The following is a 19,394-nucleotide window of genomic DNA, read 5'->3' on the forward strand; positions in this document are numbered from 1 at the left end:
TAATGCGCTCAAACGTACACATGGTAGACCAGCTAAACATATATGTGAGGGCTTTAGATCTGATGTCACTTCTTGTGATGCCACTTCCTGTAAAGTCGTGGCTTGTGATGCCACTTTCTATGATGTCAATTCATGTGGTGTCATGTGTGGTCATGTGCCGTGATGTCACTTGCATACTGTCTAACTAGATTAGTCCCCCCCACTGCGTTTTTTATGACTTGTGCCCTGGGGGCAACCTGGGGCAACCCTGAACCTTGCCTCCTCAGACAAGAAGAAGAAGTACCGAAAAGATGTGCTGGAGAAGAGGAGGACCCCAACTAACTTGGCCCCAGACCTACCGGGCTGTCCCGACCTGGACTTTCTACAGCGAAATCAGAGTGTGTCCTGTAGCCAGCAGCCCCCAAGAACCCGAAGGACCTGCCCTGCTTTCCCAAACCGGACTTTGTCTCCCGTGACCACCGGATTTGCTCACCCACAGACTGTGGCTCCGGCCAAATCCGCAAGTCTGCACCCAACGCCCATGGTCATAGTTTGAGTGGCTCAACACCACGAGGAGGTCTCCCATGGCAATCCTGACCTGGGATCTGGTGATCCTTGACCTGCCTCAAGTCTCCAACCAATGCCTGCAGCCCCTTTCTGAAGGATCTCTCCCGACCGCACCCAGAGCCGGTAAGAAAAACCCGACGCCTAAAGACACCCCTGCACCTGATGTCCCACGGCCTTGGATGGCCCAACAGATGGTGTCCCGGCATCCCCAGGCATCCCAACTTACCTATCCAACAGGTGATCACCTCCAGAAGATGTTTGTTCCTGGGCTTGTAGTGTTAGTTGCAACCAGAAAATCCCCACAGAAATAAACAGGGTACCCAATGTCAAAACAGCACCCTGCCCCTGTGCTGCTGCGGGTGCACCTTGTGTGTTAACTTGGATCCCCCTTTGCCCTGAGCCTAACACCAGGGGCTTTGCCCCCACAACCTTGTGGCCTGCTTATGAGCAGCCACCAACCGGAGGACCCCTATTACCCATTGGATAACATTGGGGCTTAGCACTCTGCACCAGGCCACCCTAGTGCCGCTGAGGGTGCTTTGAGTGTATTCTCAACACTGGGGGGACCCTGGTTCTAACCCCAGAAACCCAACTCCCCCAAAAAAAGTACTTACCTTGAAACCGATAACTTCATAGGATTGCATTGACTGCTTTTCTTTGAAAATATTTGTGTGTGGAGTTGGTTTGTTTGAAACCTTGAAAAAAATGCAAATGTCTAAAAACTGAATTACTTACCTATTCTCTAGGAAATTTCCCAGTGTGATATCTAGGCATATCACACGGAGTACAAAAAGTAACTTAAAAAGTAATCTGAAAAGTACTGTATAAAATAATCACAATAGTAACTGAAAACTAAAAAAAAATTCAAAACACATTTTTATCAAGTCAGCAGATAAGACGGCTACATTTCGGGCAGAAGAAATACAGTTAGTACTGATCAGTATTGTAAGAGTCAGGCTGGTGACTTCCATATGACATTTACAGAATAAGAAAATAAACATGTTGGGCTTGTGAGCAGCAGCCCATAACTTTACAACTAAGGTGTGCCATGTACAATACGGTATCTGTTTAAAATACCTTGCAAGCCAAATCACATAAAACGCAGGCCCTTGTATCATCTCTCGTCCCCCTGATCTGTCATCCAGAAGTTTCCACATCAGTAATGCGAGGTGGAGGGGGTTCCAAAGTGAGACCTCGAAAATCCGCCCAAAGTTTCCAAATTTTGAAGTGTTTCTGCGGGCAGCGCCGTGCCTTAAATATAGGTTGCTCCATGCTCATACACCAATCCAGACCCGTACTCCATGCTCCCAATTTGGGCTGGGCTGGATCTTTCCCTTTTGGCCAGGGTTAGGCCCAAAAATAACAGATGTCTTTTACACAGGTTTCCCCCAAACTCTTCGGTGACATGTAATAGAGCAAGATTAGGAGACAAGGGTATTTCCCATCCCAGTACTTCCGACAGGAAGGTCGTGACCCCAGTCCAAAATCTGCTGAGCGCCGTGCATTCCCAAATAGCGTATATGAATGTGCCTTCCGCGCAGTTACAGTGGAGAAACGAAGGGGAAGCTATCAGGCCTGCCCTCCACAACCTATATCTAGTAAAGTAAGTGCGATGTATGTATAGAAAAGTAAGTGCGGTGTATGTATTTGAACTGAATAAATCATAGGCGTGATGCTATTGCGGTTCCCCTCTGGATTCTAACATCTCCATCCACTCGTCATTATCAAGGGGACCAAGGTCTGTCTGCCGACTGAAAGTAAACAAACCAATTGCATTCTACGGCATTTCAACTGTATTCCACTGCATAATTCCTGCAAAGTATTATATACTTACCTGTACCAGGCCTGGCTTGATTCTAGAAAATAAAATAACTGAATATTTTTATACAAACAAATTGGTCCGAGTTCAGTCTCTGAGTGTGTGACATCATTTCTTGCCTGAGTGTGTACAATAAATGCTTAACACTACCCTCTGATAAAGCCTTACTGCTCGGCCACACTACCACAAATAGAGAGTAAGGTATTATCTATTTTTATCTCTGCCTACCTTTGGGGTTCCACAGGACTCTGTGTACACTATACCTTACTTTGGTATAGTATATACAGAGCCAGCTTCCTACAGTTACCCAGAGATGTTGTATCAAAACTGGATGGATCAATTAGGTTTTGCGTTGATTTCTTAAGACAGAAGATATCTATCTTTATTCATACCCAATGCACAGAGGAGGATATGATTGAATAATTAGGAACAAGCTAATCAAAGAAATCTGCCAGATTCCTGTAAGACCCAAGAATGTAAATAAAACAGTTTTTTGCCATCCAGAAAGGACTGTCTCATATCGCTGTCATTCCATTTTGGCTAGAATAGATCGCGCATCAGCTACCTTGAAGATGCTCATGCAACATTTACATGATCATGTTCAGATGAGTCTGGTAAACACTTGTGAAACATTTTGAAAATGGCCTAAGCATTCTTTAAGCAAGCAGTCCCATGGAAAATCCAAAGACTACACACTGCCTTTGAAGAAAGTTTATTATCTTGATTGTAATGTAGGCGATTAATTTATCAGACTTCAAGGAGAAAGGTGAAAGTCCTTAAGAAAATTTAAATACCCATCAAAAAAGAAGTATGTGAATTATCTTGGCTGAAAACTACATAAAATAAAGTATGCTCAACTTCTCATGCTTATATGCGTCCTTATCACATATGTTGAAAAAGACTGCTTCATCTCTTGTGAAGTAAGCAAAGTAGGTGAACTGAGTTTTGCAATTACTTCACCGAGCGTTGTGCATTAGTGGAGAGGCAAGGAGTCAGGAAGCTTGGCTGACTCTCCGGAAGGAGCAGGAAACAAGCACCAGGACTATTGGGGAAAACCTGCTATTTCTATGACCTAAATAATAAAGAGGTGGACTACTTATCCTGAGACTCTGCGAGATCCGAGAAATCTTTTTTTTTTGTTGCAAAGAGCTATAGAGACGAAAAAGACCTTTTGCTACAGATTAACCTCACCCTAAATCACCATCGAAAGAACAGCTCTTTGGGTTTCTAACAGGAAAACTGAATCCAGTGTGGCACAAGGTGCCAAGTGACAGCTTGCATGGGATGGCCTGAGACTGTCTTTCTCATTCCGTTTGCATGCTTTGGGGGGGTGCAGCCGGCCTGTGGGTTTTCCCCTGCAGTTTCACTGCTGCTGCCCTTGTCCTTGAAAGTTCCTGTTACATTCTTATTTACATTTATATATTGTAGTTCCTGTTTATATGTTGGGTAGGGTATTTATGGTTATGTTTAAGTCTTGTTATCCCTTGAATCTTTTGTAACTGTAGTCTTGGCAACCGCTTGCAATGTAGTGAAACACAGCTGGAGTACTTGCCAAGCCTGCAGGTCTGCTGATGCTGCCACAATTCATTCATTCAAATCTATGCGGGAGTTCCGTTTTTTCTTTCCAACACTCCCGCTATCACTACAGCTAATTCCCCCCACCCCAACACCTCCCACTCCTTTTGTGCTGTTGATGCCAACCTGCCAACCTAACTAATTGAGATACTCCCACTGTCCCAAGTCACACTCCCGTTCGTTGATTCTTCGGCTGCTTGGAGTTCGCTGCCCGGTTTTGCTGTGTTCATGCAGAGGGGGTCGCCCATTTGAAGCCAGGTGGGCCCCAACGAGGGACCGAGGTACAAGTCGGCGATACTAACGAGCAAGAGTGTGCGCGCGGCCCCCTGTGGCTGGACCAGCGATCCCGTGCGGTCTCTTCCGGGGTAGAGAAGCCTGTGTTTCTTCCGGGATGGGTGGGTCATCTTTCTCTGGGCGGGTGTTTTTATTCTAGCCAATCAAATGATTCATGGGGCTGTACCGACGCCAAGGCCCTCCTAGGGCCGTCCTTTTGCCTGTCAATCAATGTAATCTGGCTTTCCGATTGCCTCTCCCTTCCTTCACTTTTCAAGGCAATAGTGGAAACTAGCAAAGCAGAGGAAATTGGATTTTAGGTCTCCAGCGGGAGACAAGGCCCGTGTTCGGGAACATCAGTAAAAGCGAAGCGGGGAGAAGTCCCGGAGAGCATTGGGTCTCAGGTGAGGGGCGCGAGGAGGGAAGGGTGCGGCCTGGGTGGGCGAGGCTGTGCCAGATACGGTGCCACGGGGAGCCCAGGTGTACTTCCTGCCGGTCACCGAGCCACAGGGGAGTGCAGTGACAAAGTTACCCAGACAGATTACCCCGTCCCCAATACTGGGTGAAACTATGCTTCAAAGAGGAGTTTGAACCCCCAGAATCACTGCCAGATACTAAGCCGACTTTAACTGGTGTGCGTAAAACTTTATGATTAAGGCGCCCGTGGTTCTAGTTCCCTATTTTGTTGAGAATAGAGGTCGTCAAAGGGACATTCACCACCAAAGAAAAGCCTGCCTCTCACACTTTTTGTTACATATGAACAACTACCTCCTAATTTCCTGCCAAACTTTAAAACGTAAAGGCCACGCCTATTTTGCACTACGGATCTGATTGAAAGAGGATGTGCAGTATGTTTCCTTTTTGCAGATATTAAGCCTCACATATGGCTGCCAGGTTTCCCAAATCTATTCGTGATGTGCAGCTTCAGCTCTAGTTTTTTTCCGTTCATTTCTCGGGCGTTTCGTCCTGTTTTATAATGAAATAAACAAGACCTTCAGTCCCAGAATTTAAATGAATTACGTTTAATGAAATAAGCAAGACCTTAAGTCCCAGAATTTAAAGAAAAAAATCACTTACTGGAGCAGTATGTCACGCATGGACCTGGGAATCATGACGGGGCTTCACACAGGAAACCAGTGGTCCACTCCTCCTAAAGACCGACTTCACGAGAAGTGTATTACGAAGATTGCTATCTGCCCGATAGCAACCAATTAATAGGGTTGTCTACTCACTCCCTGCCTTCTAGGTCCCTTTCTAGTCTTGCACCTTATACATAGAAATCACGGGTTATTGTTTAATTAGACTAATGGATGCAAGTAATTATCATAGCACTAATAATACATTCCATTGGAATTGATTGGAAACTTGTGTGCAACAGCATGAGGTGGCCATCCTTCCTACAAAAGCCCTGAGTTTTTAACTTTTGAGAAGCTGTGTTCTGCCCTCCCAGATAATGCGTTTTCTACAAAATATCATCAGTTTCGAAGTCCCTTTCTGATTTGTTTAAGGATTACATATTAAGTGTTGGTTTTCTTTGTAAAGAACATTTATAGAAAATTACTCCGCACATTCATGCGATCGATGGTTGGGTTTGGACAGCAATCCATATGCAAGAGAAAAGCCATGCAAACTGTGACTCAAATATATTACAATGTTTATAGCTTCACCTTTGATGTGACAACTGCAGTTGTAAATAATTTTAGGGACGAGATTACTTGTCCTTTACCCGTAACACTATGAAAGAAGATGACTATGGCAGTAGTACTATTTAGTAATTTGATAATGTTATTTAATTACGTTGTGCTTTTAAGTGTTGTTACTTATTGATATAATTATTGGGCCCCTCTTTAAGGACTGAGTATCCGTGTCCTTTAATAGCAGGCATAACATTTTTATAAAAAGTTGAAATAATCTTTGAGTTTGCCAACCTGGCTTTGGGTTCGCAGACCAGATGTGAACGATGAAAGAAAAGTTTTCCTTATACAATTTTATATATATATATATTACAACAGTTTCCCCGATGCCGGGGAGGGTGGGGTCGCTGAACAAAACGGAGTGTACAATCGCTGATTTTCAAATTCTTGTTATTTTATTCATAATCCATGGGGGGGTTCAAAGAAACAAAACAACCGACGCGTTTCGGCAGCGTCCGCTGCCTTGGTCACGGTCAGTTTTGTGTATACAACCCCAAGGGGCGTGTTTTGGACGATTCTGAAATGTATCAAAATGTGTGAGTTGTATACACAAAACTGACCGTGACCAAGGCAGCGGACGCTGCCGAAACGCGTCGGTTGTTTTGTTTCTTTGAACCCCCCCATGGATTATGAATAAAATAACAAGAATTTGAAAATCAGCGATTGTACACTCCGTTTTGTTCAGCGACCCCACCCTCCCCGGCATCGGGGAAACTGTTGTAATTTATGAGCGGCTGGCTCATCCGCAGGGGTAACGCGACCAAGCAAAGCAGCGCCTACCGAGGGGAAAGGGAGCCAAGTGTCCGATATATATATATATATATATATATATCCACGTTACCAATTCCGTTCCTTCCACAGAAATTCAGGCACACAGGAGGTAGCCGTTGACGTTGTTTATTCGGCAAGATGTACGGTAAGCAACAAACGCGTTTCGGAATCAATCCTTCGTCAGTCTTAATTCTCAATCATGTGAGGCGCCATTTTAACTCAATAGCGTCACCGTAGTAACAACAGTGACGACGGCATCTCAAACACTACATTGAGGCACAAACATTGTCCGACATCTTAGCATAGTAAACAGAACAATTTATCCTCATACATTTCAAGAGTTTGAAAATCAAAAACCCATTGCATAAAGGCGACAATCAACAATATTACACTAGTATGTCGCATCACAAACATTTGGAACATTCCACAGTCACTTTTAATAATCTCGCCGTGTATCGGCGTATGTCCACATCGTCGGGGATCAACTCAATAAATGCAGATAACATTACTAATGTCTTTAAATAAAGAACCACGGCATAAACAGTTAACCAAATAGGGTTTGACATCCTGGAAATATCCCCATGTCGTTGTTGTTAATCAACCAACCCCACGTGTGGACCAAAAATCACGCCGTGTATCGGCAACTCCATGACGGGTATTGTCCCAAACACAAGATACAGTGACACAATCTAATACTCTAAAGGCATGAGATAACCAATTCCAGAAAAAATGGACAGAATTCTCACAAAAAATGAACAGAATTCTCACACTAACTCCAATGGGACCAAAAGATGAAAAATGGCGGACAATGTTTGTGCCTGGTAGTTTTAGCCATCGATTTGATGTGGTCTAGCATATTCAGGTTGCTGTCTAGGATTATTACCAGAGATTTGGCAGATTCCACTATGGTCGGTGTGTAGTTTAGTGCTTTGATCAACTTGGTCCATTCCCGGATGTCACTGTTACTTTTAGGGGGGGAGATCAGAAGGAACTCTTTTTTTGTGTATTTAATTTGAGCTGGTTGCAGACGAGCCATTGAACAGTCAGCTTAAGGGCCTCATTCAAAGAGTAGATCTCCTCTAGAGATGAGATTTTGATGTAGATCTGGGTTTCACCGGCATACATGTGGAAGGAGATGTTGGCGTTACGTAGTAATTCAGCTAACGGTTCAAGGTAGAGATTGAAGAGGGTTGGGGAAAGATTTGATCCTTGGCGGACTCTGATCGTTATTGGGGAAGGAGCAGTTAGATTACTGTTGACTAAGAATATCTGGGTGCGGTTCCGGAGGAAGGATCTAAACCATTCAAGAACTCTTCCCCCCTACTCCCATCCTGAATTCGAGGCGTTCAAGCAGTTTCACGTGGTTGGCTGTGTCGAATGCCGAGGATAAATCCAGTAGAATTAGGAGACATGTTTTGCCTTGGTCAAGGCCTTGAACAGCATCATCCACATTATGGAGACTAGTAGTTTCCATGCTGTGCCCGGGCCTGAACCCGGATTGGAATTTGTCTAGCAGATGAAAGTTGGTTGATATGTTGGCTCAGTTCAAGTTGCACACCTTTCTCCAGAGCTTTCGCTAGAAGTGGGATATTGGATAATGGTCTGAAATTGTCTGGAGTAGCACGATTCAACGTTTTTTTTTAAGATGGGGACGACTTGGCCGGCTTTTAGAGAGTCAGGTATGGACCATTGTAGTAGGGAGGCGTTGATTATTGTAGTCCAAATGGGAATGATCAATTGTGAGGTCGCGGACATGCAACTGGAGGGGAGTGGGTCATTAAATGGTGGGGTGTGTGTGTGTCTCTGTGTGTTTGTGTGTCTGTGTACGCACACAAGGACGCTCCTGCTGGGATCTATGGCCCAAGGCAAGTGGCGCGGGATGGCGGCGGAGCAGGCCGTCAATCCATCGCACACATAGAAAAGAATGTCTGCACTCCCAGGTTGTGCCGCAGTGGGATTTAATTACATAAGGATCCTCAGATGATCTAAACTAAAGCATATAATAAACTCATTCCACATATAGAGTGGGCTACACATACATTGATCTATGGTGTTGAAAACATATTTTTGACTTTATTCTTTTTGCGCATGATGAATGTATGCAGGGTTCTTTAGTCCATGTACCCTATCACTTGCATTATTTCTTAATACAAAGAGTATATATCATTTTGTTAAAACAGATGTTTTGTGTGCCTGTTCCTTTTCTGATTATTTCATACGACAAGTTGTATGGCATTTTTGCCTCTAGTTTAATTCTATAGTCTCACCTTTCTGGGACGGACATATTATCTAGATTTATTTTATAATAATTTTCAAAACAATCCCCTTGTTAGCATATTACCTTTAGTCGGGCCGATACCTAAGCTCTCAGAGGGTTACTGTTTTTTTACATACCCTTTCCTTATCTAAGCAGGTATGTGGTATATGGACGCATTGGGGCCAGAGTCACAAAAGTATTTAGGAGTACAGGAAGTAGTATTAGTGGAGTACTCTTTTTCGCACTCTGTATTCTCTTTAGAGTCTGCCTGAAACATCCGACTCCCTATTAGTAAAAGTGAATAGACCACACTGTTCTTTCCATTTCTGCTAAATATATATGAATATTCCCATTTTAAATGTTTTGAGGCCACACTAAAGCATGTAAGATTAAGTAGAAGAGTACTACAGGAGTTGTACTCTGCCTACTCCAAGATGCCTTTGGGCCTTATTATGAGTTTGGCAGTGCGTGAGCGGGACCACCCACTCCCGCACCGCCAAACCTGTGTTTGAACCACAGGCCAGATTAGGAGTTTTCTCCTGTCTGGCGGGGAGTTCTTTGGCGTTCCCACAGCAGTGCCTATGAAATACCCACCACAATGGGAACATCCAAATCAGTACCAGCATGGCATGCAGCAGTTAATGTCATGGAGCTACTGGGGTGTATGCACAAGGGTGCACATCATGTCCCCTCCTGCATGCGCCCCATTGCGCAGAGACACAAGGGTGCCTTGTAGAGCCCCCTTTGTTTACTCACCGAAAAGTGTGGCGGTGAGGAAACTCGTGATATGCTTGGCGGGGTCGGCAGCAGCCCGCCAAGTATATGTCGGTCTTAAGATTGCTGCGTCACTGCCAGGGATCTCTGTCATAATAGGCCAGTTGGAAGACCGCCCCCTCGAGTTCTGGCGGTCCATGGATGTCCAGACTCTTAATAAGCCCCTGAGTGAATATGCCCCATTGTGAGAAGCTGTGGGTTCGGCAAGAGATGTTGTGAAGAACGTTGAGGCAATTATGGGACTCCTAAGTTGCTTAGAACCATTTACAGATAACATGAGGAGCCTCAGGAGCACATAGGCATACTGTGTGCATTCACTGTCGATGGAGAGCTATAATATGTGGCATTCTGGAGAGGCTTAATGTGCACATTAATAACCAAGATTCTACTCCATGGTCTCTGTGATAGTTTAGTCTTGTTACTGATGCGGTGAAACCAAGCTGGAACTGTGCAATGCAAGCATTTAAACGAAATAATCTATCTGTCCATCTCCCATATCCTCCTTGCTGTCTCCTGCAAGACCCTGAGGGCACCTTTGTGCCACATTGATATGCAGCAATTCCTGCATAACTTCTATACAACTCGTACACAATTTGTTTACTTCATCCTAGTATGTTTTACTTTAGGAAGGAGTTAGGCAATGATGTTCTTATGTATTCTGGAATTGCTGTCAGTAACATTGCTCCAGGGAGATTCCTGTATAGCGAAGGTCTATTTTTTGAGGGGCTTTGCCATCAGGTAAACGTGCACTTTTGGATCTGGCGTTGGCCAGCACCTTTAGATTTTGCTAACAATATATATCTAGGATACTTAATTTTAGGAAATTCCACTGTAAAACAAAAATGCTAACTTAAATTGTATAGACAATTTTTCTGAGGAATGTCTCATGTGCATCATAATATGCACAGTTCCCTTGCTCTAGTTTGGAAGAATTGTCCTACTGCGCATATGGTTGAGGAAAGGCTGATTTGGTTCCCTCTTCATCCATTGGTCTTTTGTTGTGGTATTCACCTTTGTCATATGCCCACTGCAGCATGTGGCAGTGGGTTAGCCCACATCAGCCATTGGTTACCTTCACTGTGAGTGTCAGTATTTGGTTCTTTCACAGGTAGGACATCTGCATACAAAGTAGTTCCCTTCAGTGCCAGAGACTACTAAGTAATGTGTGCTTTTTGAAATCGTGTGTGTGTGTGTATATATAATATATATATATATATATATATATATATATATATATATATATATATATATATATATATATATATATATATATATATATATACACAATTTAATTTTTTTGTATTGTGTAGGCTTAGCATCTCCCTCAACAGTAAAGTTTTACAAAACTCATGACAAAACAAGCATCAATGCAGACCATGCTAGAACCCTTGGCTTTGCCAGTTCAGTTTTCTACTTTCTGGCATGTTTTCTTTGTGTAATTCTTTCAGGTAATATCTTGAGCAGTTTGCACCTGGAACATACTAGGTCCATGTGAAATTTGCACCTGAATCAGTTCTCACTTAATTCTGTATTTAACATGCAGATCAGGAAAATCCTGTAAAATGTGTTGGTGGTATGATAGCTCATTTGGATAATGTGCTTGCTGCAAACAAACACATATACCTTTGAAGGATTATAGGCATAGAGGATCCTGCAGGATTTGACCCTGTGACTGCACGTTACTCACAAGTGCCATCAGCAGCAGGCACTAGCTTGACAATGTATTATCCAATCAAACGTCAGAGGTTCAAAGCCAGATGAGCTGACACAACTTCATCTATCAATTTAGTTTACACTAGTTGCTATTGACTAGGGGAATAGAAAAATTAGCACTTTGAACACCTTGTGGTCTGGTGTAAGACCGAAGCAAACACAAGGAGATGATGGATGGAGTGCTGAAACCTTTCAGACACTCTCCCCAGTCATAGTTCTGGGTTGAATCCAGCATCGTTCTTTAGCTCACTTTGCCACCCCTGTTCAGACCCAGCTATATGCAAATCATTCTTGACCCTGTTCCTCATGGGAACAGTCCAGTACGAACTTCCAAGCCAGGTCTTTCGTGGACCGGAAACAAGCATCCTGGGACCAGTTTCGGGGTAACACCCCTCTTTAGCCAGGTTTAGCTTGAGCTCAGTGGCAAAGTGAGCAAGGGACCCATGTCTGGGCATACCCGGCCAATTTAAGGTGAACAAAGCAAATACAGGGAGATGATGGATGGAGCGTTTAAACGGGACGCTTCTTTCCGTTCCAGAGAAGACCTGGCTTGTCAGTTCGGGCTGGACTGATTTGCATATGGCTGGGTCTGAACTGGGTCGGCGAAGTGAGCTAAAGAATGATGATGGATTCAACCCACATCTGTGACTGGTGGTGAGTGTCCGCCATCATCTCCTTGTGTCTGGTGTAAGACCAAGCCACAGTTGGTGTGCACCTGCTGTTTATTTGACACCCCCAGCCTTCTGTATGAATGAAGCATTATTCAATGCAGACAATTTAGAGGTTTTATAAACGTGTGCGCAACAGGAGGGGGGATCTTGGTGCTGGTGCTGAGAGGGGTATTTGGAAGAATGTTGGTAGGAACTTAGTCATCCCTATTCTGGTTCTTGTGCTCAGCAGTGAAGACCACCTGTCAAAAAAGAACACATTTGGGACTGTCCTTAGACCGCCACCAGTCGCACTGGAATTAACCTTTGATTCCTTTATTGAGAGTGGATGTGTGTTTTCCCTAAGCACCAAGGGGTTTTGTAGTATGCTAATACGTTTATGTAAAATTGGTTCAGAGAAGTCAACTGCTAAAAAGACAGAGTTTAGTATATTGAGCACAAACATTGTTTAATCATTAGGAGATGCAAAATATAAAGATAAAAAACATGAGCCCCAAAATATTTAATAATGGTCGTATTCAACATAACATATCCCTTTTCCTTGTTAACTTTTTAATTTTAGTTTTTCCTACCTATTGTAGTTTGCCAACATACCACTAATTTTCAAGGGAAGAGACAACAAGGAGAGACGAAAGGAGGTCTGTCTAAAGACTGACTGGGTAGGTGACGACCAAGGAGGGAATCCACGGCCCATCTCCCCTATAGCTAAACCAGGTAGCTCCATCGGGCATCAGACAAAATAGTTCAGTCTCAGTACATTGAGAGAGGAGAGAAGGAGAGACATAAATAGAGGGAGGGTGAGGGAGGAGACGACAGGAAAGACGAAAGGAAGTTCAACAATGTGGTTCAACAGTATAAAAGAAAAAGATCAACAATTACACATTACATCAAACAATCAGCAATACATTAGGAGAGGAGAGAAAGGAGAGAGAAAAGTAGTGGGGGGTAGGGGAGGTGAGAAAGTGAGGATAAGGGAGGAGACAAACGTAGAAACCAAAGGAAGTCTGTCTAAAGACCGACTGGGTAGGTGACGACTAAGGAGGGAATCACGGCCCATCTCCCCTATAGCTAAACCAGGTAGCTCCATCGGGCATCAGACAAAATAGTTCGGTCTCAAGTGGCGAGGGAAGAGGTTCACAGAAAAACAGGGTGGGGACAAAGGGCAGGTGAGGGCAGAGGACAGAAGCTGGAAAGAGTAGAAGCGGAGGGGGGTGAGGGTTGTGGGAGGGGAGAGGGGGATGATAAGGTCAGGAGAGACGCGGGAGCGTTTTCCCGATGTCCGGCTTGGTAGGTGATAGTCAAAGGAGGGAGTCCAAAGACAATCTCTCCTATAGCTCGCGAGGTAGCTCCACCGGGCATCATACAAAAGTAGCTAGATCTCAGCTGTCTAGGGAAGTAAGTAGGGAAAAGGACCAGGTGGGTGGGCGGGAACAGGGACGGGCGAAGGCCGGTTAAGGTCCTGGGGAGATCAATGATTAAAGACCAGGGGAGGAACGAAAACATCACAGAGGGTCTCACTGAGTCGGCCATCTGGAACTCAACAGGGGGTATGCGACATTGTAAGTTCAGCTACAGTCAGTCAAGAGGGGATGAAAATGGCCTCAGAAAGAAGCGCTCCTCACAGGCAACTGGCAGCATCAGCGCAACTGTCCAAAGTCGGCCAGACTTCAGCGACAGTACAGTGGAAGCGCGCCTCTCCCTCACTCCCTCCCCCCCCCCCCCCCCCCCCCCCCGGTACTGGGGGAAACATCACGTATTTTAAGACCCCATCCGGCGATGTTACGGCTCCTTCAGGGTCCTCTGGGGGCCTGCCGAGGGCCCGCTCGTGGCTCGTGGGACGGGTGCTGGCTCAGCAATACATGCAGAAGTTCTTCGCAGGGCAGGGGAGAGGTGACAAGAATGGCGGCCGGAGCCCATGCACCCCTCCTCCACCGCCGGGGCTGCCAAAGTCGCCAGCGTGGGATGTTTCAGCCTATGTGAGTTTGCAGCATTGGATCTCTAAGCGGGGGTGGTGTGCACACAGGGCCACATCAAAGCTGAAATGAGCAAGAGGGTCTCAAGAAATCAGGCCGCATGCATCAGTTCTCATGAGAATGGAGACAGCAGGACGCCAATTTCCTCAAGCGGTGGGCACCCCAACTTGAAAGAAGCAGTCAATCCTAGTGCACAAAACGGGAGTATCGGCGATCGCCGCCATTTGAGTAAATGCGTCCGCGGCCGTGTCCGGTGTGTCACTAGGGGGAAACTGCATCTTCGCTGCAGCGGGATTCCGCGAAGGGGCCCGTCGCCGCGAGCCTCGTGCCGCCATCTTAATGCGCTGCGCTTCCACCTTCTGAGGCAGCCAGGTCAAATGCGATACTGCTCGAGGCGTTCGGGAATCAAAACCGACCCCCGCAGGTGCCTCACATCTTCAGTCGCCGGTAGGATCTTTTTGCGGCATTCCCAGATGGCTGTAGCCGCATTTCTCCGCACCAAGACCACGTTTGTAATTCAAAGTCAGTGTGTGTTTAATGTGCTTTACTGGCATGATGACAACTTAATTTCTGGTTAATTGCTTTAGTTTGGTTTGGAAGCTCGCCCTTTATGACTGGCTAAGGCTGGTCACTGATAACCCTTGAAAGTTCGTTTAGAACTTGCTCTTCACACAGCAATAAACATTCTTACAGGTGCAACTAAAATCCATTGTCATAAGTCTAGCAATATTTTACTTTTTATACATTTTTAATGTCATCACTTACAACACAGTCTTTATCTCTAATTCGGTTTAAAACTTCTCTTCTATAAGAGTACAACTAAACTGTGCTTATGCGGTCTGCTACGAAAAGGGCTTTCCCATCAGTTTCCAAATTGTTATAGTCAGAAAGAAAGTGCCCCAATGAAGCAATTCTCAAAGATAGCTGGGAGCAAAATGCTCAACATAACCAAACACTTACCAGAAAAAGTCAGACCTTTTAGCTTTGCCATTGCATGTTTAGGAAAAGTGAGATCTGTTGGCTTTTCTAATGTTTGCTTTTCTGTGCCTTCAAGTACCAGCAAGTTTTCTAATTACTTTTAAAATGCTGGACTGAAGGTATCAGAGTGGTATAAAAAAATGCCTCGGTGATCTACTCATCCCAAAAGTAGGGCAACTTAACTTTTGCATGGAATCCATTGAGATCTTAAGAGGGAAAAGCAATGTACTCTGGAATTCAGCCCGGCCTGGGGCACAGGCAGTGAGAGCAGGTTCTGGCAGATAAACTGAGCTGTGATGATGAATGTTCATGGCATCCCCAAAGAGCTTGTATTTGAAGCAGATTCCACTGTAAAACAGACACGCAAACTTAAATCGTGTGGAGGCAACCTTGCTGCAGAATGTCTCGTGCATCCTAATATGCACAGTTATCCTGCTCTTGCTTGGAAGGCTTGTCCTACTGTTAATATGGTCGAGCAGAGGCTGATTTGGTTCCTGTGAGTTGTAGAATGTTGTTCACCTAGTCTTGTAAGAATCTGTCTGGTGCATTTTGTTTATCGATATTTTTCTCAACTACTTGTCATCCATACTTTGCAATTTGTTTGCTAGATGCACTGAATAAATTGCAACCAGTTCCTATGTATTTGGGAAATGGTTGCCATTCCAAAAACACTATCCCTACACCCATCTGACCAACCTGTGTTTGTGAACTGTTCATTTAAAGATAGCTTAAAACATACCATGCCCTCGAATGAAGAACATTGTCTCATGGCTAGTTACCTATCTAACAATACTTGCTAAAAACCGAACTGGATATGGACAACGAACGATTCGACACGATGAAAATCGGCTACGTTTTTTGGTACACCTGTCCCTACATATATGCCACTGCAAAGATCATCAGTAGGTTTAAACTTATTTCACTTTCAGGCAGTGGCTTCACTTTCAGGCAGTGGCGGCTCATCCGCAGAGCCAGCAAACGAGCCTGGTGCAGAACCAGGGAATGAAAAATAAAACGTTTGCCGGCTCTGAGCAGCTTGTGCATGGAGGGGCAGGGCATGGGAGGAGGGGAGGAGAGCTTGTGCACTCCCTAAGTACACATATGTGTTTGGACGCCTGTTTCAGGCCGACCAAAACACACATGCGCAGTTAGGTTTGAATGCAGTCGGGCTGGAGAAATCCCACAGACTCCATGACTTGAGCGGAGTGTCTTTCCTTCCCGCTCAGGTCAATTCTTTTGCTGCTGTACAGCACAGAAATTGGATGGGAGTCTGTCCCAGGGTCTGCTGGGACTCAGTAAGAGACCAGCAGGAGCGTCGCAGGAGGCGACCGGCGGTGTCGGGTAATTAAAAAAATTTATTATTAACCAGCTCCCTCCCCCACGCTTTTAAGTTAACATACGAATAATTACTAAACTAGACACTCAAATCTCTGCTAACCATACCCAGCCAAGCATACTCCACCGATAAGAAAATCCCAGAACTGTATAAAGAGAGCGACCACAATAGGAAAGCCCTCCAGTGCCATACTAATGGTAGAAGGTGCTTATTAAAAACTTATATCTAAAAACATGTTTGGGTGCTTTTATTACACAATATGCAGTGATTTGGAAAATATTTCACGGGTTTCTGTGAAATATGAATTTCATCATCATATCCCGTACACTCCGCTAGGTCAGTCTGTGGCCTGTCACTGTCCAGCAGCACTGAGACTCTGAGTAGGAGGTTTGTGGCCTTAGCTTGCTACCACAGGAGGAGTGCCCTATGCGTTTGTAAGCTGATAAACTACTCTGTTGGTACAGCCATTTAACATCTCTGCCGCCTGCTGGCTTGTTGATCATCTTCCTTTTATTTACTCTGCCCTGTCACTGAGTCAGTAATTGAAGGAGCAGCCTGTATTTTTTTTTTTTAATGGTAAACTTTTTTGAAAAATTGCCTGATTTCCTTTTTTTATTTTTTACAAAATCACTGTTCTCTGGGAGAGGGGTCTTCTATGTAAATATAGAGTTAGCCTGAAAAGTGTGTTTTCTTCAAAGTGACACCAACTGTCTCCCTATCTCTCGCTCTATATCTGTACATACATACATACACTGGAGGGGAGATGTATTCCCACCCCTAAAGGAGGCTGAATGGAAATCAAACGTCATCTCCAGACCAGCCTGAAAAGTCTAGAGTTGTGCTCGGTTCTGCCTGCCCTCCACGGTTCGTCGACGCCCAAACCAACAAAGAACCAGTGCAGTGAACTTAGAGCAAGCTGTCCTGATCGGACAGCGTTTAGCTGCCACGCCCGAAAGCGCAGAATATTTGTCGTTTTTCAGCAGCAGGCTGCACTTCCTCAGGCACGCTTCCTCCTTTCAAGACTTTCGAATTGTACAGTTGCTCAACGCCTAATCAGCAGCGATCAAACATGCCGGGAGACGTGTGTACTGTATTACTCAACTAGTTAGTTACCCAGCTTGGCCATATGAGAGCAGAGTTCAGATCACGCTTTATGGGAGTGACCAGTTTCAATGATCCAGGGTACATTCGGTTGTCGTCTCCAGGGGCATAAAACGAGCTTTTAGGAGTACTACAGAGAGGGGGGTTGGCTCTGCGCACAATTTGAAGCCAGGAGTATATGCCTTGATTGGGCAGAAATTGTATTCTTCCACAGAAAACAGTGCTTCCCCTCTGCACAGCTGTGATTATTTTATTCACCCAGTTGCCTTAGCTGGTAGTTGTATGGCTGCCTTAGCTTGAACTTTCCGGCGTACAAATATGACATTAGCTGCATCGCAAAGTATTTTAGATAACTGGATTATTTACAGTGTTTTTTGTTTTTTTCTTTAGAGGGTAGCGCAGATGGTGGGAGGGTTGCTTTGAGGAATATATTGCAGTCCCAGACCGTCCTCTTCATCGTTAACTTTAGACTTTTACATGCAGTTTTATGTTACAGGGCAATATGGGATGCCCAGGACAGCAGTAATCTATTTGATTTTTTTAGGACAGGTTTAACAGCCCAAATGTTGTGTGATCTTATGTGAACAACAAAAAAGGGCTTTCAGAGAACTACTGAGAGAGGGGCTTGGGTTTCTCCCACATATTGAATCATCCCAGTACAGGAATTGATTGGGCCAAATTTGTGTGCTTCCACTAAAGACTGCTTGAATTGCACATTTTGGCCTGCAGCAGAGCTTATACTCTTCATCTGCACCGAGTTACCAACCTGTGATCATGGCTGTAGGTGTAATCTGTCTATTATGAATGTTATGTCCAAGGCACAATGCTTGGCTTATTTATTGTGAAAAGCATATATTAGTCAAGACACATTTAAATATGGATTGTTATTACTCTTTATGAATGCCCGCATATAGGTATTTTGCTAGATGGGATCCTGCAGATTACTGTAGTTGGCAAATGCTTTGGTGCTGGTTACCCCTTGTGACAAACCGTGGTTATAGAAGCTTTGCTCTTTGATAACCCTTGTTAGAGGCTCCTAGGAGAGATAGTATTTTGCTTAGTCAACTGTAATGTTGTATTCTATGTAATTGTATGAAAGTCTGGTTAATGCCTTGTGGAAAAGCTTACCCTCAGAACTGTTGGCCCTGAGTTGGTTTCAGTGACAAGCAGTAGGCGGAATTAGTGCACTGCACTGGGAAAGGTCATGTCTGGTGCCATAGGTCTGGTCTGCTTATTGTGAAAAGTTATCACAAAAGAAGTAGGTCTGTTTTATTAACTGTGAAAAGCATTTGTTAAAGCCAGTAATTGGCTAATATTACATTGTGTTATAAGCTGTCAACAGGTATTTTGTTACACCATCATCATATGATCTTTATTTCGGCATGTCCCCATAAAAGAACAATTATAAATCAATGTATGCAATCCTAAAACAGTTAAAACTCATGTTAAGATATAATCCTATAATATAACAAGCATTGGAAATGCAATAGGTCTCGCATTAGAAAAGTTGGAGCTATTGGTCTTGTAAATGACAAATATTGTATATATTTGTTGGTTTTTAAAATAGCTAAATTGATAGCTTTGTCATTTACAATGCCAATAGTTATAACTTTCGCGAATGTCACACCTATAGCATTTGGAATGCAACATGTTTTGTATTTACGTGACTTAGATGGCAGCTCTGGTCGGTAGGCCACATCTCTAGAGAGCAGGAGAGTGCAGCAGGGCAGAGAAGCACAGCAATGCAATAGGTCTCGCATTAGGAAAGTTTGAGCTATTGGTATTGTAAAGGACACATTTTTTATTTATGTGCTTGTTTTGAAAATAGCGAAATTAATAGCTTTGTTATTTACAATGCCAATAGTTTTATCTTTCGCAAATGTGACACCTATTGCAACACAATATGTGTTGTAGCA

At 44.3% G+C, this 19,394-nt stretch overlaps 1 protein-coding gene across 3 annotated transcripts in view; it reads left to right on the forward strand.

Annotated features, from left to right (window-relative positions):
* Positions 1 to 4,453: 4,453 nt before the first annotated feature.
* The window catches only part of WASF2 (WASP family member 2), a 400,400-nt gene continuing 385,459 nt past the window's right edge, over positions 4,454 to 19,394 (forward strand). For 2 of the 3 annotated variants that reach the window (XM_078681932.1, XM_078681934.1), the window contains exon 1: positions 4,454 to 4,617. The gene's annotated coding sequence lies outside the window, so the exon portion shown is untranslated. The remainder of the gene's footprint in view (positions 4,618 to 19,394) is intronic. The other variant, XM_078681935.1, reaches the window with a different exon arrangement.

The sequence above is a fragment of the Lissotriton helveticus genome, chromosome 3_1 (assembly GCF_964261635.1).
Source record: "Lissotriton helveticus chromosome 3_1, aLisHel1.1, whole genome shotgun sequence".
NCBI lineage: Eukaryota > Metazoa > Chordata > Amphibia > Caudata > Salamandridae > Lissotriton > Lissotriton helveticus.